This window comes from Brienomyrus brachyistius, chromosome 1, assembly GCF_023856365.1.
Source record: "Brienomyrus brachyistius isolate T26 chromosome 1, BBRACH_0.4, whole genome shotgun sequence".
Classification (NCBI taxonomy): Eukaryota; Metazoa; Chordata; class Actinopteri; order Osteoglossiformes; family Mormyridae; genus Brienomyrus; species Brienomyrus brachyistius.
This window is the reverse complement of record NC_064533.1, coordinates 29,734,664-29,760,091: the sequence shown is the minus strand read 5'-3', so window position 1 is coordinate 29,760,091 and position 25,428 is coordinate 29,734,664. Positions and strand designations below refer to the sequence as shown.

The 25,428-nt window shown below is 43.2% G+C and overlaps 20 non-coding genes across 20 annotated transcripts; 18 read left to right on the top strand and 2 right to left on the bottom strand.

Annotated features, from left to right (window-relative positions):
- The first annotated feature begins 198 nt into the window (after positions 1-198).
- trnav-uac (transfer RNA valine (anticodon UAC)) lies at positions 199-271 on the top strand. The gene has a single exon. It is a non-coding gene; the product is annotated as a tRNA-Val (tRNA).
- A 564-nt stretch (positions 272-835) lies between these two features.
- On the top strand, positions 836-908 carry trnav-uac (transfer RNA valine (anticodon UAC)). The gene has a single exon. It is a non-coding gene; the product is annotated as a tRNA-Val (tRNA).
- A 564-nt stretch (positions 909-1,472) lies between these two features.
- On the top strand, positions 1,473-1,545 carry trnav-uac (transfer RNA valine (anticodon UAC)). Its single transcript has one exon. It is a non-coding gene; the product is annotated as a tRNA-Val (tRNA).
- Positions 1,546-2,109: 564 nt separating this feature from the next.
- On the top strand, positions 2,110-2,182 carry trnav-uac (transfer RNA valine (anticodon UAC)). The gene has a single exon. It is a non-coding gene; the product is annotated as a tRNA-Val (tRNA).
- A 7,735-nt stretch (positions 2,183-9,917) lies between these two features.
- Positions 9,918-9,990, top strand: trnav-uac (transfer RNA valine (anticodon UAC)). The gene has a single exon. It is a non-coding gene; the product is annotated as a tRNA-Val (tRNA).
- A 564-nt stretch (positions 9,991-10,554) lies between these two features.
- On the top strand, positions 10,555-10,627 carry trnav-uac (transfer RNA valine (anticodon UAC)). Its single transcript has one exon. It is a non-coding gene; the product is annotated as a tRNA-Val (tRNA).
- Positions 10,628-11,191: 564 nt separating this feature from the next.
- On the top strand, positions 11,192-11,264 carry trnav-uac (transfer RNA valine (anticodon UAC)). The gene has a single exon. It is a non-coding gene; the product is annotated as a tRNA-Val (tRNA).
- A 564-nt stretch (positions 11,265-11,828) lies between these two features.
- On the top strand, positions 11,829-11,901 carry trnav-uac (transfer RNA valine (anticodon UAC)). Its single transcript has one exon. It is a non-coding gene; the product is annotated as a tRNA-Val (tRNA).
- Positions 11,902-12,465: 564 nt separating this feature from the next.
- trnav-uac (transfer RNA valine (anticodon UAC)) lies at positions 12,466-12,538 on the top strand. Its single transcript has one exon. It is a non-coding gene; the product is annotated as a tRNA-Val (tRNA).
- A 561-nt stretch (positions 12,539-13,099) lies between these two features.
- trnav-uac (transfer RNA valine (anticodon UAC)) lies at positions 13,100-13,171 on the top strand. Its single transcript has one exon. It is a non-coding gene; the product is annotated as a tRNA-Val (tRNA).
- A 1,201-nt stretch (positions 13,172-14,372) lies between these two features.
- Positions 14,373-14,445, top strand: trnav-uac (transfer RNA valine (anticodon UAC)). The gene has a single exon. It is a non-coding gene; the product is annotated as a tRNA-Val (tRNA).
- Positions 14,446-15,009: 564 nt separating this feature from the next.
- trnav-uac (transfer RNA valine (anticodon UAC)) lies at positions 15,010-15,082 on the top strand. Its single transcript has one exon. It is a non-coding gene; the product is annotated as a tRNA-Val (tRNA).
- Positions 15,083-15,646: 564 nt separating this feature from the next.
- Positions 15,647-15,719, top strand: trnav-uac (transfer RNA valine (anticodon UAC)). Its single transcript has one exon. It is a non-coding gene; the product is annotated as a tRNA-Val (tRNA).
- A 564-nt stretch (positions 15,720-16,283) lies between these two features.
- trnav-uac (transfer RNA valine (anticodon UAC)) lies at positions 16,284-16,356 on the top strand. The gene has a single exon. It is a non-coding gene; the product is annotated as a tRNA-Val (tRNA).
- Positions 16,357-16,920: 564 nt separating this feature from the next.
- trnav-uac (transfer RNA valine (anticodon UAC)) lies at positions 16,921-16,993 on the top strand. The gene has a single exon. It is a non-coding gene; the product is annotated as a tRNA-Val (tRNA).
- Positions 16,994-18,194: 1,201 nt separating this feature from the next.
- Positions 18,195-18,267, top strand: trnav-uac (transfer RNA valine (anticodon UAC)). Its single transcript has one exon. It is a non-coding gene; the product is annotated as a tRNA-Val (tRNA).
- A 1,827-nt stretch (positions 18,268-20,094) lies between these two features.
- trnav-uac (transfer RNA valine (anticodon UAC)) lies at positions 20,095-20,167 on the top strand. The gene has a single exon. It is a non-coding gene; the product is annotated as a tRNA-Val (tRNA).
- Positions 20,168-20,731: 564 nt separating this feature from the next.
- Positions 20,732-20,804, top strand: trnav-uac (transfer RNA valine (anticodon UAC)). The gene has a single exon. It is a non-coding gene; the product is annotated as a tRNA-Val (tRNA).
- An 803-nt stretch (positions 20,805-21,607) lies between these two features.
- On the bottom strand, positions 21,608-21,679 carry trnaq-uug (transfer RNA glutamine (anticodon UUG)). Its single transcript has one exon. It is a non-coding gene; the product is annotated as a tRNA-Gln (tRNA).
- Positions 21,680-22,666: 987 nt separating this feature from the next.
- On the bottom strand, positions 22,667-22,738 carry trnaq-uug (transfer RNA glutamine (anticodon UUG)). Its single transcript has one exon. It is a non-coding gene; the product is annotated as a tRNA-Gln (tRNA).
- Between the last annotated feature and the right edge of the window lie 2,690 nt (positions 22,739-25,428).

The following is a 25,428-nucleotide window of genomic DNA, read 5'->3' as shown; positions in this document are numbered from 1 at the left end:
TAGTATGAGGAAGTGATTTGATTGGGATGAAGTCAGTTTCCAGGTGCTTGACTAAAGTCGTCTGAAATAAGAACTAATGCTAGCATGTGGGCATGACTGCATTGCAAAGGAGGCCAGCTGCTGGTTTTTCATGAGCCGCTGAGAATTAGCAGATTGCATAAAATTCCCTTTGGTTAAAGAAAGGGAAGCTTGTCAGTTGTTTCCATAGTGTAGTGGTTATCACGTTCGCCTTACACGCGAAAGGTCCTCGGTTCGAGACCGAGTGGAAACATGCTATTTCTCTGCTTTTAGCCCAAGCTTCAAAGCCGACACACCAGTGAAACCAAGTTGCCCTTATTCCTTAGTGTCACACGCCGAGCCAATGCATGACATTCCACAAAGTGTCACTTTTCACTTTCTGAATAGTTGTTTATTAGAAAATATGCAAGCAAGCGCCTTGATTTTCATGTTCAATCATCACGATGTTGATGCTTCTTAGCGGTTGTCCGGAGCAGAGATCTTGCAGAAGTTGAGTGTGAAATCATTGATCCCTTTGAAATTCAACGATACCTTGCCAATACTATTACGGTAGTGAGAATTCTCTTGTGAATTGTTCGGCTATGAAAACAGCAGTTGCTTTGTGTTTCTGAATCTTGTGTAGTATGAGGAAGTGATTTGATTGGGATGACGTCAGTTTCCAGGTGCTTGACTAAAGTCGTCTGAAATAAGAACTAATGCTAGCATGTGGGCATGACTGCATTGCAAAGGAGGCCAGCTGCTGGTTTTTCATGAGCCGCTGAGAATTAGCAGATTGCATGAAATTCCCTTTGGTTAAAGAAAGGGAAGCTTGTCAGTTGTTTCCATAGTGTAGTGGTTATCACGTTCGCCCTACACGCGAAAAGTCCTCGGTTCGAAACCGAGTGGAAACATGCTATTTCTCTGCTTTTAGCCCAAGCTTCAAAGCCAACACACCAGTGAAACTAAGTTGCCCTTATTTCTTAGTCTCACACACCGAGCCAATGCGTGACATTCCACAAAGTGTCACTTTTCACTTTCTGAATAGTTGTTTATTAGAAAATATGCAAGCAAGCGCCATGATTTTCATGTTCAATCATCACGATGTTGATGCTTCTTAGCGGTTGTCCGGAGCAGAGATCTTGCAGAAGTTGAGTGTGAAATCATTGATCCCTTTGAAATTCAACGATACCTTGCCAATACTATTATGGTAGTGAGAATTCTCTTGTGAATTGTTCGGCTATGAAAACAGCAGTTGCTTTGTGTTTCTGAATCTTGTGTAGTATGAGGAAGTGATTTGATTGGGATGAAGTCAATTTCCAGGTGCTTGACTAAAGTCGTCTGAAATAAGAACTAATGCTAGCATGTGGGCATGACTGCATTGCAAAGGAGGCCAGCTGCTGGTTTTTCATGAGCCGCTGAGAATTAGCAGATTGCATAAAATTCCCTTTGGTTAAAGAAAGGGAAGCTTGTCAGTTGTTTCCATAGTGTAGTGGTTATCACGTTCGCCTTACACGCCAAAGGTCCTCGGTTCGAAACCGAGTGGAAACATGCTATTTCTCTGCTTTTAGCCCAAGCTTCAAAGCCAACACACCAGTGAAACCAAGTTGCCCTTATTCCTTAGTCTCACACGCCGAGCCAATGCGTGACATTCCACAAAGTGTCACTTTTCACTTTCTGAATAGTTGTTTATTAGAAAATATGCAAGCAAGCGCCTTGATTTTCATGTTCAATCATCACGATGTTGATGCTTCTTAGCGGTTGTCCGGAGCAGAGATCTTGCAGAAGTTGAGTTTGAAATCATTGATCCCTTTGAAATTCAACGATACCTTGCCAATACTATTACAGTAGTGAGAATTCTCTTGTGAATTGTTCGGCTATGAAAACAGCAGTTGCTTTGTGTTTCTGAATCTTGTGTAGTATGAGGAAGTGATTTGATTGGGATGAAGTCAGTTTCCAGGTGCTTGACTAAAGTCGTCTGAAATAAGAACTAATGCTAGCATGTGGGCATGACTGCATTGCAAAGGAGGCCAGCTGCTGGTTTTTCATGAGCCGCTGAGAATTAGCAGATTGCATAAAATTCCCTTTGGTTAAAGAAAGGGAAGCTTGTCAGTTGTTTTCATAATGTAGTGGTTATCACGTTCGCCTTACACGCGAAAGGTCCTCGGTTCGAGACCGAGTGGAAACATGCTATTTCTCTGCTTTTAGCCCAAGCTTCAAAGCCGACACACCAGTGAAACCAAGTTGCCCTTATTCCTTAGTGTCACACGCCGAGCCAATGCGTGACATTCCACAAAGTGTCACTTTTCACTTTCTGAATAGTTGTTTATTAGAAAATATGTGTTGGGGAAAGCGCCCGGCGTTTCCACCCCAACTCCACATTTATGAGACACACACAGGTTACAGTTTTACTTGCAAGGGTACCCACACTCTCTGCAATGCAAACTACAGCAGAATGTGTTACAAAGGGTGGTTCCCCTTGACTCCTTTATTTATAGTCAGTGGGAGGCGCAAGAGTCATGCAGAATAGGGAGGTGAGAGAAAGTTCTGGTTTTGCTAAGGTGGGAATGCTATTATTAATATAATCTAAAGTATGAGGCTAGGGGAAAACAAAATAATATATATACATATTTACATTCATTGCTGATCATACAGGAGTGATAACAAAATGATTAATAACAGTTTCTTCAACCTAACAGTCCCTCCTGTTTATCATGACAGTATGATCAAAAACATCAGTATTGTACAAGTTGCAAAAGCATTTCCAGTACAACTGTCATTTAGATCACATCATCATCATCCTAACTGTGGAGTACAGAAAACCATCAGGAGTCGTTCCTCCTGTTTATCATAGAAAAACATCTAATTCCGTTACTTCAGGTCCGAGCCCTGCACGGGTGCTTTCGGCTCAGCCGTCATTATGAATTACATGTCTTCTTCATCGCTATCGCTGGAAACAGGCTCTGTCTCCATATTCTGAGTAAGGGAGAGAAACATTGTACTGTGTGTCCGAAAAGCAGCATTAAGAGCTTGATTAATAAACATTTTCAAACATGGTATAACAGTTATAAAACAACAGAAAAACAAAATAAAAAACAAAACAAAAGGTAGGCACATTTTCATCAGTATGGACCACCATGTTCCTGTAACAAACCAGTCCAGCCAGGAGGACTGCGGTTGACTGTCCATGGTCATCACTTTTTGTAAGTCACATTTTTTGCTGTTACAGTGTCATGTACATATCGATACCAGTAGTTCTTCATGAACGGGTGTGAGTGGTCAGCAGGCAACGGGCGCAGATGGAAGTCGTCATGGGTCCATCGCCGTAGGTGTTGCAATGGAGCTAGTGGGAGCAAGGACAACCATACAAGTCCAACAACAAGAATGACCCCTAGAGTCACCTTACCACATCCCCACCCCGTCAGAGCCATCCTAATAGAGTGCAGTTCAGTTGTTTTCTTCACCGGGTTGAGACAGCAGCACCCTATTGGTTACTGTGCCTTTGTAGCGGACTTCCACTGCTACTCTGTCGCTGAGGCCTCTGATAAGGGCTTGATGGGTTTACAGTGACTTTTGTGTATCCAGGAAGGTCGTTCTGCTATTTTCACAGCTGTTGGTGTTGTGAGGAGGACTTGATAAGGACCGTCCCACCGGGGTGTGCTCCACTCCTTCCGCAACAGGACCTTGACCAGGATCCAATCCCCTGGCTGCAAGTTATCCTGTTGGTTAGAAACAGAATTTACTGGCAGACTACTGGGGCTATGTTTTTGTTGTGATGATAGCAACTTTCGCATCCAATTAGCCAATGTATTTTCTCTGTCCGCTTTCCCTATATCACTCATTTCGGTTGCTAGAGGAAACGGCCTTCCGTACACTATCTCAAAAGGTGTTAATCCTGCAGGAATGGGAGTTATTCTCATCCACAATTTTACTAGAGACAAACATTCTGGCCACGGCCTTTTTGTCTCTTCCATTGTTTTTCTGAGCCTTGTTTTAATAGTGCCGTTAGTTCTCTCCACTAAGCCTGCACTCTGAGGGTGATAAGCACAATGATTCTTAAGCGTAAAACCTAATGCTTGTGAACAAAGGGACATGGTCTGATTTACAAAATGAGTCCCATTGTCTGATCTTATAATATGAGGTATGCCATAGGTAGGGAAATAATGGCCTACCAAACATTTTGCAACAGTCATTGCATCACAGTGCTTTACAGGGTATATTTCTACCCACTTAGAAAAGGTGTCTATAATGACTAGACAGTACTTCTTCCCTTGTGACCAAGATAATTCAATAAAATCCATATGTACAACTTGAAACGGGTACTCAGCTACAGGGAACTGGCCACGTTTTGGTCTCATGTTACCCTGTGCATTATGTTTACAGCAAATTAAGCATGTTCTACAAAATTGCTTTGCATAATCAGAAAAATTTATAGCATAAAAGTATTGCTGGATAATATGTACCATCCCTCCTGTTGAGACATGAGTATTTCCATGGCTCACTAAGGCAGCTGTTTTGTATAAGTTTTTTGGTAGGATGGGCTTGTCATTCATATAGTAAACTTTCCCTTGCTGTATTGCTCCTCTCTTGATCCAACTCTGTATTTCTGTTTTAGGAGCATGAATCTGTGCATCACACAGCACATCACTATCTATGAAAAGAATGTCTGCCACTGATAAGGTGGGCTGTTTCAGGGCCGCTTCTTTGGCAGTTTTATCTGCAAAGTTGTTTCCTTTAGCTATTGTGGAAGCATCGGTTTGGTGTGCTTTACATTTGCACAGTGCAAGGCGAGTCGGTAATTGTACAACATCTAATAATCTAAGTAGTAAGTTTGTGTGAGTTAGAGACGTTCCCTGCGATGTTTTAAAACCTCTATTTTTCCACGCTCTTGCATGGTGATGAACAGCTCCAAACACATATTGACTATCAGTGTATATAGTAAGTGACTTATTTTTGAATAGCTCGCATGCCCTAATTACAGCATAGAGTTCAGCCGCTTGTGCTGAACAAGCAGGTGGGAGTGCATTGGCCTCTAACACTTCAGTGGACGTAACTACAGCATACCCGACCTTATTTTTTCCCATATCATTTTTTTGATGCTGATCCATCTACATAAACAACCATTGAATCTGATATTGGGGTCTGTAAAATATCTGAGCATCATTTTTAAGTTTGTGAATGCCAATTCTCCTTCTTTTGTCCACTGAATTTTATCTTTTAAGGCCATGTCTTTCCCATAAATTAAGGTTTGCAGAGGTTGAACGAGTGCGGCATAATCAGGTAGCCATTCTCTGCAATAATTACAAAGTCCTAAGAAGGACATCATTTGCTGTTTAGTCTTTGGCTTTGGTGCCTCTTGTATTGCCTGTTTTCTAGTTTCTAATAATGATCGACCTTGTTGGGAGAGTTTATGTCCAAGATATATAACTTCCTCCCTGCAATATTGTAATTTTTGTTTTGATGCTTTATGTCCTGTATCATATAAATGCTGTAACACCAACAGTGTGGCTTCCTTACAATGCTGTTTTGTATCTGAAGCAATTAATATATCATCTACATACAGTAGCACTTGACTATGGGATGGTATTTTACAGGTACTCATAGAATATCTAAGGGCCATGGTATATACATGTGGACTTTCTGAAAAATGCATTACTGAGATCAACTACTGAGAAGTAACTTTTATCAGGGGTTAATGAGTTGAGCAATAAGTGTGGGTTGGGCACGTCTGGTGCTGCGTGTTGCACTATGTTATTAACTGGTCTTAAATCCTGCACCATGCACCATTTCCCTGTATGTCCCTTCTGGACAGGGAAGATAGGAGTATTGCAAGTGGCCTCAGGAGCCTCTCGCAATATTCCTGATGCCAACATATCCTGCACTACAGGGGCTATACCTTTCTCTGCCTCAGGTTTTAACGGGTATTGTCTAACTACCGGGCGGTGTTCTGATTTCACAATTACTTTGTATGGTGGGAACCCCTTTACCAGTCCTACATCAGTGGGGGAGGACGACCACAACCCTTCCGGGAGGCGATCTAGATCTGGACATGATCCCCCCTCCAGAACAGAAAAAATTTGTCAGGTTGGGTCCTGCAAGTGTGTGGTGAGAGTGGTTTGAACTCTCCATCCCAAAGGGAACCGCCACACATTGTGTTTTTTGTCATAGCTCCAACAGGAGCCAGGTACGGGTTGGTAGTCATTGTAACTGTGCATGGAATCTCGTAAGAACATCTCTACATCCCTCCACTGCATCTGAGGTGATTTTGATAGAGATACGTGAGGTGTTTCCCCTCTGAACACAGCCTGTTGTTTATTAGATAAGATGACTGAGGCAGCAGAAAAGCCAGTAGTGGAGTTAACATACAAATGTTGTAAGGTAATACAAGTGTCTTGGAGGGCATGAAACGTTTTGTCATAGGCATAATCTGGTCCTGGGGTGCCTTTGTACCACATAGTGACGTGTAAGGCATCGTCAGGCATGAACTGGGTTTGTTTAGGGGACTGCTTTTCTCTAGTTTTTCGCAACAATTCTCGTGTCTGTGCAGTTCCCCCTAGGTCCAGTGACCAGTAATATTGTGGTGCTCCGGTTCCTTGCACAACATAGGCTTCCTCATTTATGATTGCTTTCATGCCAGAGTTTGTGGCAACTACACTAATGCCCATCTGTACCATAAGGTCACGGCCTAACAGATTGACAGGGCAAGAAGGGCTTATTAACACTTGTGCTTGACATTCAATCCCAGTTTCCTTATCTTTTACTGCAACTGGGTTTGTTAGCTGATGACTGTCTGTTTGGCCTCCTGCTGTTTTTATATTTATGACAGATGAGGAGTATGTGACTTCAGGAGGACTGGAGGTTAGGACAGTCCTACAGGCTCCAGTATCACACAGGCATTCGTATACTTTGCCATTTATGATTAATTTCCGACTTGGCAAAGTTCCCCACTGCCTTTCTGCTAATAGCTGACATACTGCTTGCAAATCTATTTCCTCATCCAGGAGGTCTTGTAAGGTAACCTCCGTTTCTTCCCTTAAAATGACCTCTGTTTCACCTCGGATAGTGTCGGCAACAGGGGTCTCCGAGGAGGGTCATTGGTCATTTTCGGTGGAGTTTGGATTAAATGGTCGCTTCCCTGACCTGCAGTCCCTGCTTAAATGTCCAGGTTTCCCGCATGTCCAACACTCTGTTTCCTGTGAAAACCCTCCTGTTTGTTTATTTCTAAATCTTCCTCGGCCTCTAAATCTTCCTCTTCCTCTACCTCTGAATCCCCCGCGTCCCCGAGGGTTCGTTTGCACTAGCGCTACCACGTCAGAGGCGCTGAATATTGTATCTGTCTTTTGCTGTTTCTGCGCTTTCTGTGCGTGTTGGGCATATTCTAAGGCTTGTTGGGCTGAGCCAGTATTCTGATGTACCCAATGTTTGTCGAGATATTTTCGCAATTCAGGCTTTAGGCCTGCGACAAAAGCTCGTTTTAATTGTTGCTGATACACTCCTCCGTCTTCCTCGTCGTGAGGAATTCCTGAATTTCCCCTGAACACCACTCGCATCCTATCCATAAAATCCTCAGGTTCCTCTCCATCTTTTTGTTTGCACTGCGCTATTCGCCCATAATCTGCGCGTCTCACGAAGACTGTGTCTATCCTCTCTCGCAGGTGTTGTAATGCTTGAATGAGTTCCTGTGAGTTATGTGCTAAGACTTCATCATTATTGGCACCGTGTCCAGTGAAGTCGCCTGCCACACGTCCCCATTTATGGGTAAACAACTGTCTTAGGCATCGGTACATTTCCCTGCCGTTCAAATGAAAACTACTTTGTAATTCTAGGATGGCAGTCCAAAACTCGGGTACCCCTTCTTCAACCGGGGGTATTCCTTTTAAAGCCGCTGTTCTATCCTCAGCGGTCCAGGGTCTATATACTAACATAGTTTCGGGTCCTGCATTATTTGGGCCTCGATTTGGATTTGCCACTTCTACGAGGGGACACTGCCAATCTACCTCCTCTTGTTCTGTGTTATTTTTTGGATGCCATTGTACTTTAGCTGTGGCCAAATCTTTTACAGGATATAGAGAGGGATCAGACCCTCGAGTTAACATGCGAGATGGTTCCACCCCCCCCCCTGCTTCTTGTCTATCTGTGGCTGGAACCAGCGCCGGTGCAGGCACCGGAATTTGTGGGGGCGGTGGAGGAGCTGGAGGGGCAGAAGGTCTTGCTGCCGTTTCTTCGTCTAGTGTGATTAAAGCCACCTGCAGGTTTTTCTCCTTATTTCCCTTTTTCTGTTGTCTCTTATTATCTCTTAGTTTACTCTGTTCTAACCATGCATCAGAGAAAACGTATTCCTTTTTTCTATCTTGGCCTTTTTTATTATTGGTAGTCTGTAACATCTCCAGTTTTAAGTTTCCCTGTAACTTTAATATGTCTGGAGTATGGAGTTTTCCTTCAAACCCATGTTTTTTCCTCCATCTCTGACTACTTATTTGTCCTGATCCTGGTTTATATCCTTCCATAAACTTCTCATCTCCCTCTAATTTGATTTGTTTACTCTGATTTTTTCCCATTGTTACCTTTTATTGAATACACTACAAAAAATAAAAAAATCCTAAAAGCAAGTCCCTGGCATGAGACCTCAGGAGGACACCAACACGGCCTTCTACTGTTCACTATTAGAGCAGCGGTGTTAGTTTTCAGGGATGAAACCCGTCCTTTATCCTTCAGTCACCAGTATGTTGTTGCTTTTAGGGTGGATCGTGTAGGTTAATCTAAAACCTATAAAAACACATCCACATACATCAATATATATATTTCCAATAACGCCTACTTTCTCTCCCGGTTAATTTCGGCTAACCTCAACCACATGCATGTCTTGGCCACCTACTTATTTAGGTGCCGTATCTCTCACTTGGCCACCTATTCACTTAGGTGCCGTGTTTCTCACCTGTATAGTGTGCTCTCTGTTCCGTCACCGAGGTCCTTCAGACATCACCAGACGTCGAGCGCAGTTCTAACCACCGGCCTGATGACGAATTCACATCACAGGTCTTTCTTGCACCCGACTTCGAGTGGCTGTCGACAGACTTCGGTGTCGCTTCTCTCGGCGTACTGGAGACGTCTTCGGGGTTCCTCGGATCCGGCTCGAAGGACCAAATTCTATGTTGGGGAAAGCGCCCGGCGTTTCCACCCCAACTCCACATTTATGAGACACACACAGGTTACAGTTTTACTTGCAAGGGTACCCACACTCTCTGCAATGCAAACTACAGCAGAATGTGTTACAAAGGGTGGTTCCCCTTGACTCCTTTATTTATAGTCAGTGGGAGGCGCAAGAGTCATGCAGAATAGGGAGGTGAGAGAAAGTTCTGGTTTTGCTAAGGTGGGAATGCTATTATTAATATAATCTAAAGTATGAGGCTAGGGGAAAACAAAATAATATATATACATATTTACATTCATTGCTGATCATACAGGAGTGATAACAAAATGATTAATAACAGTTTCTTCAACCTAACAATATGCAAGCAAGCGCCTTGATTTTCATGTTCAATCATCACGATGTTGATGCTTCTTAGCGGTTGTCCGGAGCAGAGATCTTGCAGAAGTTGAGTGTGAAATCATTGATCCCTTTGAAATTCAACGATACCTTGCCAATACTATTACGGTAGTGAGAATTCTCTTGTGAATTGTTCGGCTATGAAAACAGCAGTTGCTTTGTGTTTCTGAATCTTGTGTAGTATGAGGAAGTGATTTGATTGGGATGACGTCAGTTTCCAGGTGCTTGACTAAAGTCGTCTGAAATAAGAACTAATGCTAGCATGTGGGCATGACTGCATTGCAAAGGAGGCCAGCTGCTGGTTTTTCATGAGCCGCTGAGAATTAGCAGATTGCATAAAATTGCCTTTGGTTAAAGAAAGGGAAGCTTGTCAGTTGTTTCCATAGTGTAGTGGTTATCACGTTCGCCTTACACGCGAAAGGTCCTCGGTTCGAAACCGAGTGGAAACATGCTATTTCTCTGCTTTTAGCCCAAGCTTCAAAGCCAACACACCAGTGAAACTAAGTTGCCCTTATTCCTTAGTCTCACACGCCGAGCCAATGCGTGACATTCCACAAAGTGTCACTTTTCACTTTCTGAATAGTTGTTTATTAGAAAATATGCAAGCAAGCGCCTTGATTTTCATGTTCAATCATCACGATGTTGATGCTTCTTAGCGGTTGTCCGGAGCAGAGATCTTGCAGAAGTTGAGTGTGAAATCATTGATCCCTTTGAAATTCAACGATACCTTGCCAATACTATTACGGTAGTGAGAATTCTCTTGTGAATTGTTCGGCTATGAAAACAGCAGTTGCTTTGTGTTTCTGAATCTTGTGTAGTATGAGGAAGTGATTTGATTGGGATGAAGTCAGTTTCCAGGTGCTTGACTAAAGTCGTCTGAAATAAGAACTAATGCTAGCATGTGGGCATGACTGCATTGCAAAGGAGGCCAGCTGCTGGTTTTTCATGAGCCGCTGAGAATTAGCAGATTGCATAAAATTCCCTTTGGTTAAAGAAAGGGAAGCTTGTCAGATGTTTCCATAGTGTAGTGGTTATCACGTTCGCCTTACACGCGAAAGGTCCTCGGTTCGAAACCGAGTGGAAACATGCTATTTCTCTGCTTTTAGCCCAAGCTTCAAAGCCGACACACCAGTGAAACCAAGTTGCCCTTATTCCTTAGTCTCACTCGCCGAGCCAATGCGTGACATTCCACAAAGTGTCACTTTTCACTTTCTGAATAGTTGTTTATTAGAAAATATGCAAGCAAGCGCCTTGATTTTCATGTTCAATCATCACGATGTTGATGCTTCTTAGCGGTTGTCCGGAGCAGAGATCTTGCAGAAGTTGAGTGTGAAATCATTGATCCCTTTGAAATTCAACGATACCTTGCCAATACTATTACGGTAGTGAGAATTCTCTTGTGAATTGTTCGGCTATGAAAACAGCAGTTGCTTTGTGTTTCTGAATCTTGTGTAGTATGAGGAAGTGATTTGATTGGGATGAAGTCAGTTTCCAGGTGCTTGACTAAAGTCGTCTGAAATAAGAACTAATGCTAGCATGTGGGCATGACTGCATTGCAAAGGAGGCCAGCTGCTGGTTTTTCATGAGCCGCTGAGAATTAGCAGATTGCATAAAATTCCCTTTGGTTAAAGAAAGGGAAGCTTGTCAGTTGTTTCCATAGTGTAGTGGTTATCACGTTCGCCTTACACGTGAAAGGTCCTCGGTTCGAAAGCGAGTGGAAACATGCTATTACTCTGCTTTTAGCCCAAGCTTCAAAGCCAACACACCAGTGAAACCAAGTTGCCCTTATTCCTTAGTCTCACACGCCGAGCCAATGCGTGACATTCCACAAAGTGTCACTTTTCACTTTCTGAATAGTTGTTTATTAGAAAATATGTAAGCAAGCGCCTTGATTTTCATGTTCAATCATCACGATGTTCATGCTTCTTAGCGGTTGTCCGGAGCAGAGATCTTGCAGAAGTTGAGTGTGAAATCATTGATCCCTTTGAAATTCAACGATACCTTGCCAATACTATTACGGTAGTGAGAATTCTCTTGTGAATTGTTCGGCTATGAAAACAACAGTTGCTTTGTGTTTCTGAATCTTGTGTAGTATGAGGAAGTGATTTGATTGGGATGAAGTCAGTTTCCAGGTGCTTGACTAAAGTCGTCTGAAATAAGAACTAATGCTAGCATGTGGGCATGACTGCATTGCAAAGGAGGCCAGCTGCTGGTTTTTCATGAGCCGCTGAGAATTAGCAGATTGCATAAAATTCCCTTTGGTTAAAGAAAGGGAAGCTTGTCAGTTGTTTCCATAGTGTAGTGGTTATCACGTTCGCCTTACACGCGAAAGGTCCTCGGTTCGAAACTGAGTGGAAACATGCTATTGCTCTGCTTTTAGCCCAAGCTTCAAAGCTGACACACCAGTGAAACCAAGTTGCCCTTATTCCTTAGTCTCACACGCCGAGCCAATGCGTGACATTCCACAAAGTGTCACTTTTCACTTTCTGAATAGTTGTTCATTAGAAAATATGCAAGCAAGCGCCTTGATTTTCATGTTCAATCATCACGATGTTGATGCTTCTTAGCGGTTGTCCGGAGCAGAGATCTTGCAGAAGTTGAGTGTGAAATCATTGATCTCTTTGAAATTCAACGATACCTTGCCAATACTATTACGGTAGTGAGAATTCTCTTGTGAATTGTTCGGCTATGAAAACAGCAGTTGCTTTGTGTTTCTGAATCTTGTGTAGTATGAGGAAGTGATTTGATTGGGATGAAGTCAGTTTCCAGGTGCTTGACTAAAGTCGTCTGAAATAAGAACTAATGCTAGCATGTGGGCATGACTGCATTGCAAAGGAGGCCAGCTGCTGGTTTTTCATGAGCCGCTGAGAATTAGCAGATTGCATAAAATTCCCTTTGGATAAAGAAAGGGAAGCTTGTCAGTTGTTTCCATAGTGTAGTGGTTATCACGTTCGCCTTACACGCGAAAGGTCCTCGGTTCGAAACTGAGTGGAAACATGCTATTTCTCTGCTTTTAGCCCAAGCTTCAAAGCTGACACACCAGTGAAACCAAGTTGCCCTTATTCCTTAGTCTCACACGCCGAGCCAATGCGTGACATTCCACAAAGTGTCACTTTTCACTTTCTGAATAGTTGTTCATTAGAAAATATGCAAGCAAGCGCCTTGATTTTCATGTTCAATCATCACGATGTTGATGCTTCTTAGCGGTTGTCCGGAGCAGAGATCTTGCAGAAGTTGAGTGTGAAATCATTGATCTCTTTGAAATTCAACGATACCTTGCCAATACTATTACGGTAGTGAGAATTCTCTTGTGAATTGTTCGGCTATGAAAACAGCAGTTGCTTTGTGTTTCTGAATCTTGTGTAGTATAAGGAAGTGATTTGATTGGGATGAAGTCAGTTTCCAGGTGCTTGACTAAAGTCGTCTGAAATAAGAACTAATGCTAGCATGTGGGCATGACTGCATTGCAAAGGAGGCCAGCTGCTGGTTTTTCATGAGCCGCTGAGAATTAGCAGATTGCATAAAATTCCCTTTGGTTAAAGAAAGGGAAGCTTGTCAGTTCCATAGTGTAGTGGTTATCACGTTCGCCTTACACACGAAAGGTCCTCGGTTCGAAACCAAGTGGAAACATGCAATTTCTCTGCTTTTAGCCCAAGCTTCAAAGCCGACACACCAGTGAAACCAAGTTGCCCTTATTCCTTAGTCTCACACGCCGAGCCAATGCGTGACATTCCACAAAGTGTCGCTTTTCACTTTCTGAATAGTTGTTTATTAGAAAATATGCAAGCAAGCGCCTTGATTTTCATGTTCAATCATCACGATGTTCATGCTTCTTAGCGGTTGTCCGGAGCAGAGATCTTGCAGAAGTTGAGTGTGAAATCATTGATCCCTTTGAAATTCAACGATACCTTGCCAATACTATTACGGTAGTGAGAATTCTCTTGTGAATTGTTCGGCTATGAAAACAGCAGTTGCTTTGTGTTTCTGAATCTTGTGTAGTATGAGGAAGTGATTTGATTGGGATGAAGTCAGTTTCCAGGTGCTTGACTAAAGTCGTCTGAAATAAGAACTAATGCTAGCATGTGGGCATGACTGCATTGCAAAGGAGGCCAGCTGCTGGTTTTTCATGAGCCGCTGAGAATTAGCAGATTGCATAAAATTCCCTTTGGTTAAAGAAAGGGAAGCTTGTCAGTTGTTTCCATAGTGTAGTGGTTATCACGTTTGCCTTACACGTGAAAGGTCCTCAGTTCGAAAGCGAGTGGAAACATGCTATTTCTCTGCTTTTAGCCCAAGCTTCAAAGCCAACACACCAGTGAAACCAAGTTGCCCTTATTCCTTAGTCTCACACGCCGAGCCAATGCGTGACATTCCACAAAGTGTCACTTTTCACTTTCTGAATAGTTGTTTATTAGAAAATATGCAAGCAAGCGCCTTGATTTTCATGTTCAATCATCACGATGTTCATGCTTCTTAGCGGTTGTCCGGAGCAGAGATCTTGCAGAAGTTGAGTGTGAAATCATTGATCCCTTTGAAATTCAACGATACCTTGCCAATATTATTACGGTAGTGAGAATTCTCTTGTGAATTGTTCGGCTATGAAAACAACAGTTGCTTTGTGTTTCTGAATCTTGTGTAGTATGAGGAAGTGATTTGATTGGGATGAAGTCAGTTTCCAGGTGCTTGACTAAAGTCGTCTGAAATAAGAACTAATGCTAGCATGTGGGCATGACTGCATTCCAAAGGAGGCCAGCTGCTGGTTTTTCATGAGCCGCTGAGAATTAGCAGATTGCATAAAATTCCCTTTGGTTAAAGAAAAGGAAGCTTGTCAGTTGTTTCCATAGTGTAGTGGTTATCACGTTCGCCTTACACGCGAAAGGTCCTCGGTTCGAAACCGAGTGGAAACATGCTGTTTCTCTGCTTTTAGCCCAAGCTTCAAAGCCAACACACCAGTGAAACCAAGTTGCCCTTATTCCTTAGTCTCACACGCCGAGCCAATGCGTGACATTCCACAAAGTGTCACTTTTCACTTTCTGAATAGTTGTTTATTAGAAAATATGCAAGCAAGCGCCTTGATTTTCATGTTCAATCATCACGATGTTGATGCTTCTTAGCGGTTGTCCGGAGCAGAGATCTTGCAGAAGTTGAGTGTGAAATCATTGATCCCTTTGAAATTCAACGATACCTTGCCAATACTATTACGGTAGTGAGAATTCTCTTGTGAATTGTTCGGCTATGAAAACAGCAGTTGCTTTGTGTTTCTGAATCTTGTGTAGTATGAGGAAGTGATTTGATTGGGATGAAGTCAGTTTCCAGGTGCTTGACTAAAGTCGTCTGAAATAAGAACTAATGCTAGCATGTGGGCATGACTGCATTGCAAAGGAGGCCAGCTGCTGGTTTTTCATGAGCCGCTGAGAATTAGCAGATTGCATAAAATTCCCTTTGCTTAAAGAAAGGGAAGCTTGTCAGTTGTTTCCATAGTGTAGTGGTTATCACGTTCGCCTTACACGCGAAAGGTCCTCGGTTCGAAACTGAGTGGAAACATGCTATTTCTCTGCTTTTAGCCCAAGCTTCAAAGCCGACACACCAGTGAAACCAAGTTGCCCTTATTCCTTAGTCTAACACACCGAGCCAATGCGTGACATTCCACAAAGTGTCACTTTTCACTTTCTGAATAGTTGTTTATTAGAAAATATGCAAGCAAGCGCCTTGATTTTCATGTTCAATCATCACGATGTTGATGCTTCTTAGCGGTTGTCCGGAGCAGAGATCTTGCAGAAGTTGAGTGTGAAATCATTGATCCCTTTGAAATTCAACGATACCTTGCCAATACTATTACAGTAGTGAGAATTCTCTTGTGAATTGTTCGGCTATGAAAACAGCAGTTGCTTTGTGTTTCTGAATCTTGTGTAGTATGAGGAAGTGATTTGATTGGGATGAAGTCAGTTTCCAGGTGCTTGACTAAAGTCGTCTGAAATAAGAACTAATGCTAGCATGTGGGCATGACTGCATTGCAAAGGAGGCCAGCTGCTGGTTTTTCATGAGCCGCTGAGAATTAGCAGATTGCATAAAATTCCCTTTGGTTAAAGAAAGGGAAGCTTGTCAGTTGTTTCCATAGTGTAGTGGTTATCACGTTAGCCTTACACGCGAAAGGTCCTCGGTTCGAAACCGAGTGGAAACATGCTGTTTCTCTGCTTTTAGCCCAAGCTTCAAAGCCGACACACCAGTGAAACCAAGTTGCCCTTATTCCTTAGTCTAACACACCGAGCCAATGCGTGACATTCCACAAAGTGTCACTTTTCACTTTCTGAATAGTTGTTTATTAGAAAATATGCAAGCAAGCGCCTTGATTTTCATGTTCAATCATCACGATGTTGATGCTTCTTAGCGGTTGTCCGGAGCAGAGATCTTGCAGAAGTTGAGTGTGAAATCATTGATCCCTTTGAAATTCAACGATACCTTGCCAATACTATTACGGTAGTGAGAATTCTCTTGTGAATTGTTCGGCTATGAAAACAGCAGTTGCTTTGTGTTTCTGAATCTTGTGTAGTATGAGGAAGTGATTTGATTGGGATGAAGTCAGTTTCCAGGTGCTTGACTAAAGTCGTCTGAAATAAGAACTAATGCTAGCATGTGGGCATGACTGCATTGCAAAGGAGGCCAGGTGCTGGTTTTTCATGAGCCGCTGAGAATTAGCAGATTGCATAAAATTCCCTTTGGTTAAAGAAAGGGAAGCTTGTCAGTTGTTTCCATAGTGTAGTGGTTATCACGTTCGCCTTACACGCGAAAAGTCCTCGGTTCGAAACCGAGTGGAAACATGCTATTTCTCTGCTTTTAGCCCAAGCTTCAAAGCCGACACACCAGTGAAACCAAGTTGCCCTTATTTCTTAGTCTCACACACCGAGCCAATGCGTGACATTCCACAAAGTGTCACTTTTCACTTTCTGAATAGTTGTTTATTAGAAAATATGCAAGCAAGCGCCTTGATTTTCATGTTCAATCATCACGATGTTGATGCTTCTTAGCGGTTGTCCGGAGCAGAGATCTTGCAGAAGTTGAGTGTGAAATCATTGATCCCTTTGAAATTCAACGATACCTTGCCAATACTATTACGGTAGTGAGAATTCTCTTGTGAATTGTTCGGCTATGAAAACAGCAGTTGCTTTGTGTTTCTGAATCTTGTGTAGTATGAGGAAGTGATTTGATTGGGATGAAGTCAGTTTCCAGGTGCTTGACTAAAGTCGTCTGAAATAAGAACTAATGCTAGCATGTGGGCATGACTGCATTGCAAAGGAGGCCAGCTGCTGGTTTTTCATGAGCCGCTGAGAATTAGCAGATTGCATAAAATTCCCTTTGATTAAAGAAAGGGAAGCTTGTCAGTTGTTTCCATAGTGTAGTGGTTATCTCGTTTGCCTTACACGCGAAAGGTCCTCGGTTCGAAACCGAGTGGAAACATGCTATTTCTCTGCTTTTAGCCCAAACTTCAAAGCCAACACACCAGTGAAACCATGTTGCCCTTATTCCTTAGTCTAACACACCGAGCCAATGCGTGACATTCCACAAAGTGTCACTTTTCACTTTCTGAATAGTTGTTTATTAGAAAATATGCAAGCAAGCGCCTTGATTTTCATGTTCAATCATCACGATGTTGATGCTTCTTAGCGGTTGTCCGGAGCAGAGATCTTGCAGAAGTTGAGTGTGAAATCATTGATCCCTTTGAAATTCAACGATACCTTGCCAATACTATTACGGTAGTGAGAATTCTCTTGTGAATTGTTCAGCTATGAAAACAGCAGTTGCTTTGTGTTTCTGAATCTTGTGTAGTATGAGGAATTGATTTGATTGGGATGAAGTCAGTTTCCAGGTGCTTGACTAAAGTCGTCTGAAATAAGAACTAATGCTAGCATGTGGGCATGACTGCATTGCAAAGGAGGCCAGCTGCTGGTTTTTCATGAGCCGCTGAGAATTAGCAGATTGCATAAAATTCCCTTTGCTTAAAGAAAGGGAAGCTTGTCAGTTGTTTCCATAGTGTAGTGGTTATCACGTTCGTCTTACACGCGAAAGGTTCTTGGTTCGAAAACGAGGGGAAACATGCTATTTCTCTGCTTTTAGCCCAAGCTTCAAAGCCAACACACCAGTGAAACCAAGTTGCCCTTATTCCTTAGTCTAACACACCGAGCCAATGCGTGACATTCCACAAAGTGTCGCTTTTCACTTTCTGAATAGTTGTTTATTAGAAAATATGCAAGCAAGCGCCTTGATTTTCATGTTCAATCATCACGATGTTGATGCTTCTTAGCGGTTGTCCGGAGCAGAGATCTTGCAGAAGTTGAGTGTGAAATCATTGATCTCTTTGAAATTCAACGATACCTTGCCAATACTATTACGGTAGTGAGAATTCTCTTGTGAATTGTTCGGCTATGAAAACAGCAGTTGCTTTGTGTTTCTGAATCTTGTGTAGTATGAGGAAGTGATTTGATTGGGATGAAGTCAGTTTCCAGGTGCTTGACTAAAGTCGTCTGAAATAAGAACTAATGCTAGCATGTGGGCATGACTGCATTGCAAAGGAGGCCAGCTGCTGGTTTTTCATGAGCCGCTGAGAATTAGCAGATTGCATAAAATTCCCTTTGATTAAAGAAAGGGAAGCTTGTCAGTTGTTTCCATAGTGTAGTGGTTATCTCGTTTGCCTTACACGCGAAAGGTCCTCGGTTCGAAACCGAGTGGAAACATGCTATTTCTCTGCTTTTAGCCCAAACTTCAAAGCTGACACACCAGTGAAACCATGTTGCCCTTATTCCTTAGTCTAACACACCGAGCCAATGCGTGACATTCCACAAAGTGTCACTTTTCACTTTCTGAATAGTTGTTTATTAGAAAATATGCAAGCAAGCGCCTTGATTTTCATGTTCAATCATCACGATGTTGATGCTTCTTAGCGGTTGTCCGGAGCAGAGATCTTGCAGAAGTTGAGTGTGAAATCATTGATCCCTTTGAAATTCAACGATACCTTGCCAATACTATTACGGTAGTGAGAATTCTCTTGTGAATTGTTCAGCTATGAAAACAGCAGTTGCTTTGTGTTTCTGAATCTTGTGTAGTATGAGGAATTGATTTGATTGGGATGAAGTCAGTTTCCAGGTGCTTGACTAAAGTCGTCTGAAATAAGAACTAATGCTAGCATGTGGGCATGACTGCATTGCAAAGGAGGCCAGCTGCTGGTTTTTCATGAGCCGCTGAGAATTAGCAGATTGCATAAAATTCCCTTTGCTTAAAGAAAGGGAAGCTTGTCAGTTGTTTCCATAGTGTAGTGGTTATCACGTTCGTCTTACACGCGAAAGGTTCTTGGTTCGAAAACGAGGGGAAACATGCTATTTCTCTGCTTTTAGCCCAAGCTTCAAAGCCAACACACCACTGAAACCAAGTTGCCCTTATTCCTTAGTCTAACACACCGAGCCAATGCGTGACATTCCACAAAGTGTCACTTTTCACTTTCTGAATAGTTGTTTATTAGAAAATATGCAAGCAAGCGCCTTGATTTTCATGTTCAATCATCACGATGTTGATGCTTCTTAGCGGTTGTCCGGAGCAGAGATCTTGCAGAAGTTGAGTGTGAAATCATTGATCCCTTTGAAATTCAACGATACCTTGCCAATACTATTACGGTAGTGAGAATTCTCTTGTGAATTGTTCGGCTATGAAAACAGCAGTTGCTTTGTGTTTCTGAATCTTGTGTAGTATGAGGAAGTGATTTGATTGGGATGAAGTCAGTTTCCAGGTGCTTGACTAAAGTCGTCTGAAATAAGAACTAATGCTAGCATGTGGGCATGACTGCATTGCAAAGGAGGCCAGCTGCTGGTTTTTCATGAGCCGCTGAGAATTAGCAGATTGCATAAAATTCCCTTTGGTTAAAGAAAGGGAAGCTTGTCAGTTGTTTCCATAGTGTAGTGGTTATCACGTTCGCCTTACACGCGAAAGGTCCTCGAGTGGAAACATGCTATTTCTCTGCTTTTAGCCCAAGCTTCAAAGCCAACACACCAGTGAAACCAAGTTGCCCTTATTCCTTAGTCTCACACGCCGAGCCAATGCGTGACATTCCACAAAGTGTCACTTTTCACTTTCTGAATAGTTGTTTATTAGAAAATATGCAAGCAAGCGCCTTGATTTTCATGTTCAATCATCACGATGTTGATGCTTCTTAGCGGTTGTCCGGAGCAGAGATCTTGCAGAAGTTGAGTGTGAAATCATTGATCCCTTTGAAATTCAACGATACCTTGCCAATACTATTACGGTAGTGAGAATTCTCTTGTGAATTGTTCGGCTATGAAAACAGCAGTTGCTTTGTGTTTCTGAATCTTGTGTAGTATGAGGAAGTGATTTGATTGGGATGAAGTCAGTTTCCAGGTGCTTGACTAAAGTCGTCTGAAATAAGAACTAATGCTAGCATGTGGGCATGACTGCATTGCAAAGGAGGCCAGCTGCTGGTTTTTCATGAGCCGCTGAGAATTAGCAGATTGCATAAAATTCCCTTTGGTTAAAGAAAGGGAAGCTTGTCAGTTGTTTCCATAGTGTAGTGGTTATCACGTTCGCCTTACACGCCAAAGGTCCTCGGTTCGAAACCGAGTGGAAACATGCTATTTCTCTGCTTTTAGCCCAAGCTTCAAAGCCAACACACCAGTGAAACCAAGTTGCCCTTATTCCTTAGTCTCACACGCCGAGCCAATGCGTGACATTCCACAAAGTGTCACTTTTCACTTTCTGAATAGTTGTTTATTAGAAAATATGCAAGCAAGCGCCTTGATTTTCATGTTCAATCATCACGATGTTGATGCTTCTTAGCGGTTGTCCGGAGCAGAGATCTTGCAGAAGTTGAGTGTGAAATCATTGATCCCTTTGAAATTCAACGATACCTTGCCAATACTATTACGGTAGTGAGAATTCTCTTGTGAATTGTTCGGCTATGAAAACAGCAGTTGCTTTGTGTTTCTGAATCTTGTGTAGTATGAGGAAGTGATTTGATTGGGATGAAGTCAGTTTCCAGGTGCTTGACTAAAGTCGTCTGAAATAAGAACTAATGCTAGCATGTGGGCATGACTGCATTGCAAAGGAGGCCAGCTGCTGGTTTTTCATGAGCCGCTAAGAATTAGCAGATTGCATAAAATTCCCTTTGGGTAAAGAAAGGGAAGCTTGTCAGTTGTTTCCATAGAGTAGTGGTTATCACGTTCGCCTTACACGCGAAAGGTCCTCGGTTCGAAACCGAGTGGAAACATGCTATTTCTCTGCTTTTAGCCCAAGCTTCAAAGCCAACACACCAGTGAAACCAAGTTGCCCTTATTCCTTAGTCTCACACGCCGAGCCAATGCGTGACATTCCACAAAGTGTCACTTTTCACTTTCTGAATAGTTGTTTATTAGAAAATATGCAAGCAAGCGCCTTGATTTTCATGTTCAATCATCACGATGTTGATGCTTCTTAGCGGTTGTCCGGAGCAGAGATCTTGCAGAAGTTGAGTGTGAAATCATTGATCCCTTTGAAATTCAACGATACCTTGCCAATACTATTACGGTAGTGAGAATTCTCTTGTGAATTGTTCGGCTATGAAAACAGCAGTTGCTTTGTGTTTCTGAATCTTGTGTAGTATGAGGAAGTGATTTGATTGGGATGACGTCAGTTTCCAGGTGCTTGACTAAAGTCGTCTGAAATAAGAACTAATGCTAGCATGTGGGCATGACTGCATTGCAAAGGAGGCCAGCTGCTGGTTTTTCATGAGCCGCTGAGAATTAGCAGATTGCATAAAATTCCCTTTGGTTAAAGAAAGGGAAGCTTGTCAGTTGTTTCCATAGTGTAGTGGTTATCACATTCGCCTTACACGCGAAAGACATCTTAGAGACATATTTTCAGTTTGTGTATGATACAGCTGACAGACAGAAGTGAATGGTAGCTTGAGGTGATCGGAGCAAGAAGAAGCAGCATAATTGAACCAAACAGGCAAAGCAGCAAAGAAACTTCCCTTTGCTCTCAGGGGAAGAACGGCTGGTCTCTTCACACAGAATCTAGCATGTTTTAAGACGAAGGCCCCACCGAGACTCGAACTCGGATCACTGGATTCAAAGCCCAGAGTGCTGGCCATTGCACCATGGGACCCAGGCTGGACGCAGCTGCTTTCTGCTTCTTCAGTGTAGCCAATGGACCCTGTCAACCTTGACTCACCTGGCATGGCATTAGGAGATCAATTCAAATCTCATTTATTCTGGTATATTGGGGGAAAGAGAGTAGCGTGTGCGTCCGTATGGAACAGAGATTAGGTGTGAGTCATTCCCAAATCTCCATTTGAATCATTGATCTAAATGAGCAAGCCATAATCGAACGGAACTGTGAAAGCGAAAGGCAAGATCTCACCATTTATTCAGTACGTTCATGTTGTCTCAATAGAGACGCTTCCACTGAGTAAAGTTTAATTAATATCGTTTGCCGTCATGTCGCTATCACAGCATCAAACACAATGGAATGTGAGGAGCACGTATCTTTACCACAGCCACGGGAAAAGTTTGATCAGGTGCGTTGTTTGTCCGTCTCCTCGTTAGTATAGTGGTGAGTATCCCCGCCTGTCACGCGGGAGACCGGGGTTCGATTCCCCGACGGGGAGTGTGCTGTTCCTTTTAGCCGTGAACCAAATAAAGCCGCCAAACTCAAGCTGCAGGAATATTAGCGTTCTCTAGGTTTAGATGAATGGAGCCAGAGGAAGCAAGACAATCCAGAAAATAACGGGTACACAGGCAAGATGACATAAGCCTATGTTGTTAAGGCGACAACTGTCGTTCCTTGCATGCAGAGTGCAGTAAGTAATCTTCCAGGTGGCATGACCAACCGAGATTTGAACTTGGATTACTGGATTCAGAGTGCTGACCGTTACACCATGGGACCTCATCTTCTTGTACAATCTTAGAGACATATTTTCAGTTTGTGTATGATACAGCTGACAGACATAAGTGAATGGTAGCTTGAGGTGATCGGAGCAAGAAGAAGCAGCATAATTGAACCAAACGGGCAAAGCAGCAAAGAAACTGCCCTTTGCTCTCAGGGGAAGAACGGCTGGTCTCTTCACACAGAATCTAGCATGTTTTAAGACGAAGGCCCCACCGAGACTCGAACTCGGATCACTGGATTCAAAGCCCAGAGTGCTGGCCATTGCACCATGGGACCCAGGCTGGACGCAGCTGCTTTCTGCTTCTTCATTGTAGCCAATGGACCCTGTCAACCTTGACTCACCTGGCATGGCATTAGGAGATCAATTAAAATCTCATTTATTCTGGTATATTGGGGGAAAGAGAGTAGCGTGTGCGTCCGTATGGAACAGAGATTAGGTGTGAGTCATTCCCAAATCTCCATTTGAATCATTGATCTAAATGAGCAAGCCATAATCGAACGGAACTGTGAAAGCGAAAGGCAAGATCTCACCATTTATTCAGTACGTTCATGTTGTCTCAATAGAGACGCTTCCACTGAGTAAAGACTAATTAATATCGTTTGCCGTCATGTCGCTATCACAGCATCAAACACAATGGAATGTGAGAAGCACGTATCTTTACCACAGCTACGGGAAACGTTTGATCAGGTGCGTGGTTTGTCTGTCTCCTCGTTAGTATAGTGGTGAGTATCCCCGCCTGTCACGCGGGAGACCGGGGTTCGATTCCCCGACGGGGAGTGTGCTGTTGCTTTTAGCCGTGAACCAAATAAAGCCGCCAAACTCAAGCTGCAGGAATATTAGCGTTCTCTAGGTTTAGATGAATGGAGCCAGAGGAAGCAAGACAATCCAGAAAATAACGGGTACACAGGCAAGAAGACATAAGCCTATGTTGTTAAGGCGACAACTGTCGTTCCTTGCATGCAGAGTGCAGTAAGTAATCTTCCAGGTGGCATGACCAACCGAGATTTGAACTTGGATTACTGGATTCAGAGTGCTGACCGTTACACCATGGGACCTCATCTTCCTGTACAATCTTAGAGACATATTTTCAGTTTGTGTATGATACAGCTGACAGACATAAGTGAATGGTAGCTTGAGGTGATCGGAGCAAGAAGAAGCAGCATAATTGAACCAAACGGGCAAAGCAGCAAAGAAACTTCCCTTTGCTCTCAGGGGAAGAACGGCTGGTCTCTTCACACAGAATCTAGCATGTTTTAAGACGAAGGCCCCACCGAGACTCGAACTCGGATCACTGGATTCAAAGCCCAGAGTGCAGGCCATTGCACCATGGGACCCAGGCTGGACGCAGCTGCTTTCTGCTTCTTCATTGTAGCCAATGGACCCTGTCAACCTTGACTCACCTGGCATGGCATTAGGAGATCAATTCAAATCTCATTTATTCTGGTATATTGGGGGAAAGAGAGTAGCGTGTGCGTCCGTATGGAACAGAGATTAGGTGTGAGTCATTCCCAAATCTCCATTTGAATCATTGATCTAAATGAGCAAGCCATAATCGAACGGAACTGTGAAAGCGAAAGGCAAGATCTCACCATTTATTCAGTACGTTCATGTTGTCTCAATAGAGACGCTTCCACTGAGTAAAGTTTAATTAATATCGTTTGCCGTCATGTCGCTATCACAGCATCAAACACAATGCAATGTGAGGAGCACGTATCTTTACCACAGCCACGGGAAACGTTTGATCAGGTGCGTTGTTTGTCTGTCTCCTCGTTAGTATAGTGGTGAGTATCCCCGCCTGTCATGCGGGAGACCGGGGTTCCATTCCCCGACGGGGAGTATGCTGTTGCTTTTAGCCGTGAACCAAATAAAGCCGCCAAACTCAAGCTGCAGGAATATTAGCGTTCTCTAGGTTTAGATGAATGGAGCCAGAGGAAGCAAGACAATCCAGAAAATAACGGGTACACAGGCAAGATGACATAAGCCTATGTTGTTAAGGCGACAACTGTCGTTCCTTGCATGCAGAGTGCAGTAAGTAATCTTCCAGGTGGCATGACCAACCGAGATTTGAACTTGGATTACTGGATTCAGAGTACTGACCGTTACACCATGGGACCTCATCTTCCTGTACAATCTTAGAGACATATTTTCAGTTTGTGTATGATACAGCTGACAGACATAAGTGAATGGTAGCTTGAGGTGATCGGAGCAAGAAGAAGCAGCATAATTGAACCAAACGGGCAAAGCAGCAAAGAAACTGCCCTTTGCTCTCAGGGGAAGAACAGCTGGTCTCTTCACACAGAATCTAGCATGTTTTAAGACGAAGGCCCCACCGAGACTCGAACTCGGATCACTGGATTCAAACCCAGAGTGCTGGCCATTGCACCATGGGACCCAGGCTGGACGCAGCTGCTTTCTGCTTCTTCATTGTAGCCAATGGACCCTGTCAACCTTGACTCACCTGGCATGGCATTAGGAGATCAATTAAAATCTCATTTATTCTGGTATATTGGGGGAAAGAGAGTAGCGTGTGCGTCCGTATGGAACAGAGATTAGGTGGGAGTCATTCCCAAATCTCCATTTGAATCATTGATCTAAATGAGCAAGCCATAATCGAACGGAACTGTGAAAGCGAAAGGCAAGATCTCACCATTTATTCAGTACGTTCATGTTGTCTCAATAGAGACGCTTCCACTGAGTAAAGTTTAATTAATATCGTTTGCCGTCATGTCGCTATCACAGCATCAAACACAATGGAATGTGAGGAGCACGTATCTTTACCACAGCCACGGGAAACGTTTGATCAGGTGCGTTGTTTGTCTGTCTCCTCGTTAGTATAGTGGTGAGTATCCCCGCCTGTCATGCGGGAGACCGGGGTTCCATTCCCCGACGGGGAGTGTGCTGTTGCTTTTAGCCGTGAACCAAATAAAGCCGCCAAACTCAAGCTGCAGGAATATTAGCGTTCTCT